Genomic DNA, 3385 nt, shown 5'->3' on the forward strand with positions numbered 1-3385 from the left:
AAATCACCGAAGCCACCGTCTTAATTGATTTTAGAGACTCTAGTGTCGGGGGCTCCGAGGTGGGTAGGGAGTTTGGTGGTGGGTGATAGGCGTTGGGTTAAAATGAACGGAAGAACTTATATGATTGATTTGAATTAAAAATACAGTGTTTTCATTTTTATTGTATTTGGTATTTTTACATGATTTGTCAAATTTCTATAAAAAGCTGTAAATGAAGTTTTATACCGCATCATGATAAAATAGACTCTATTATATGAAAAGTAAAAACAAAAGATGGACAACTCTAACAGTAAACCCCAAAACGATCACCAAGGAGCTAAACCTAAAACCAGATATAGCATAGTCATAATTGGTGAAAGTTGGAACCTATAACTCAAGCCTACAATGCTATATATCTATAGAAATTGAAATGAGAACAACTTTGCAATCAATATATCCCTTTCCAACAACTTAACAATTAACATTCAAAATCATTAAAATAGTGACCAGCATGCTTATTCAGGCCAAGAAGAGGTTGACGATACTAATTTATGCTGGAAATTAAATATCAATCAAACAATAATAGACCATCAAATGATCAGTTAGGTTTTGCAACACAGATGAGTAAATTTAAGGCTTGCTTCAGAGTAATTTTTACAGTTAGAATAAGGGGTTAAGCACTGTTGGGCACATGGAAAAAGTGATTTTATCGGCCCCAATTTTTACCATTTTTTCTATAAGTGTTTGCACCTTTTGGAGAGCATCACTTTTTAGAACCACCCCATAGAAACCAAGTTCACAACAAAGATTAACTGCTCTCAACGCCGCACTTGCCTCCGCAATATCAGGCTCGGTGAGGTAATCTCTTGGCATCAATAGAGTAGCCAACACCTCTCTCATCCCATCTCTAACTACCACACCAATACGGAATACCCATCTTCATTCTATTTTTGTCCACGGCTGCATTCATGAAAGCCACTTCAATTAATTTCTATGGAGTCAGCTTTGTTATAATAGAGAAATTTCTTAGAAGCCTTATTCAGACTTTGTTTTTAATCTTTTGTATATTGTCATATTGTGTGTAATAAGGCATAATTAAAGAATGAATTCAAGTGGGAGCATCAATGTGTAATTACCAAGGCCGCCAATCTTCCATAATTAACCTATGCCTAGCTAGCTAATTAATTAACCTAGACATCATGCAAAGTGCTATTTCATTTTCCTAATTATTAAGCAGCACATCCAAGTTAATTACTTTAATCTATTGAATTAACCTAGACATAAAAAAGTAAAAAATGATCCTATTTATTGTGCGGATATGTAAAATTAAAAAAAAAGAAAAAAAGAAAGCCATTTTCATTTATTATTAATTAAGTCAATAAGATCAAGATATACTTTTATATCGCATTTTTTAGTGGTGGACACGTGCCTCTAAAGTTGAACAATTTCAATTTTCTGTGTTCTCTATTTCTGTCTTTATTTTTCTCCTTTTTACATTTTATAATAAATTTCTACCTAGCTAAAGATAAATCTTTCTTATTATTTTAGCTTTGATAGAGTAGTAACAAGAGAATCAAGGTATTCCACATGTTGAAAACTATTTGAAGAAATTTGTCACATTGTTGAAGCTTAAGAGAACTATGAAGAAGCATAATTTGTTTGAAAGAATTTGTACGTCTTCATCTTTATATCATTATCGCAAAATTTGTATTGACATATGCTTAATTGGCTAAAGAGTCACGCGCTGGTATAACTCGTAAACTTTAAAATCATGACGAATTTGTCAAACTGTTGAAGCTAGAGATGACTTAATGAACCACTAAACCACCTCAGTGAGTGGTTTGGCTAGGTGATAAGTGCCAAATATTGCAGATTTAAGCCCATTAATTTGCATTTATTAATCCTTTAGCTGTATTACAATCTAATGTTTTGTATTAGTTTTGTGATTTTAGTGTTTTGTAGGTTGTTAAAGGAAAATTGCGGATTTAAGGTGAGAGATGCAAAGATTGGAAGAAAGCCACACAGGAGCTAAGGGATCAAGTGTACTAGACTGGCGCTCGAGCGCATCTGCACTCTAGCCTAGCAGACACAACACGCGAGTGCACCTGCGCTGCAGGAAGAACCACTCTAGCACAAGTGCGCTCGAGCGCACTCAGCCAGCACTCGAGCACATGCATCTGACAGACTGGCCCAACGCCAATTTTAGGGTTAAAAACCCTAGAAAGCCATATAAAAAGGAGAAGAAAGAAGAGAAAAAGAGGCTGAAGACTGAGGACAAAAAGTGGCACACTAGCAGTCTCTTTAGCTTAGTTTTTCCTTTATGTTTAGTATTTTTGTTTGTAGGATTTATTCTCTATAGTTATGTGTAGCTAATTTCTCAATTAAGGATGATGATGAAGCCTCACCGATGAAAAGCAACCATATTTTCATGTAAATTGATATTTTTCGAATTTATGAGTTTTGATGTTTTAATTGTTCTACTTCAATTCAATTAGTGAAATGATTCTTGGATATGAGTTCAATCATGTTTTTCTCATGATTTGGGATAATTTCAATTAATTGATTTGCTTGGGTTTTTATTTGTCAAAATATTGGATATCTATTGTGATTTGTTTTACGGATACATTGGATGATTTGATTTGAATTGGGTATCCATTGTGATTTGTGCATTAAACGGATACATTGAATGTTTTGATTTAATTTTTTAAGCAAGTAGAACATGCATAAGAGTTTCATTGAGCTTTAATGATAATATTACCCATAACAATCTTGATGAGAATCAAGAGTGTTATGTAGAGAATTTCGGAAGTATTGATGACCTTGAAAATATGTTGCTATGATTTAGTGAGTATGAATTCCACAACCTTAGTACTTTTTCATTTGTTAAATTCTCTTTTGTTTAGTTTATGTTCTTTATTTTCTGTTCAAAAAAATCACTCATCTTTTGAAACTATGTTAAGATTTAGTTAGTTTAGATATAATTATTTTTCATAACACAATTCCCTATGGGCTCGACCTCACACTTGCAACACTAAATTGCAAAATGATTCGTACACTTGCGAGTACATTAAAATTTTACAACACTAGGCGGTTCAGCCTCCAACTTACTTTTTATTTTTTATTTGGACTATTCATTTAAAATGAACGGTCTAAGTATTACATGAATGCATAGGATCTGGATCCTTAATAAAAAAAAAAGCATAGTTAACCCTACAAATTTCTTTTTCCTTTTCTTTTACATTGAAGCACCTCTTTCTCTTTTTCTTGTTCTTTTACTAACTAAAAGCTTGTATTTGGTTCGTTTGTCTACTTATACATCTAACCAAACCAAGTTAGGCAGAGTCCTCAACCATGTGCCCCACACATTTGCTTAGTTCTTTTAGGTCCTTTTAAGCAGTTTCTGATA

This window comes from Corylus avellana, chromosome ca11, assembly GCF_901000735.1.
Source record: "Corylus avellana chromosome ca11, CavTom2PMs-1.0".
Classification (NCBI taxonomy): domain Eukaryota; kingdom Viridiplantae; phylum Streptophyta; class Magnoliopsida; order Fagales; family Betulaceae; genus Corylus; species Corylus avellana.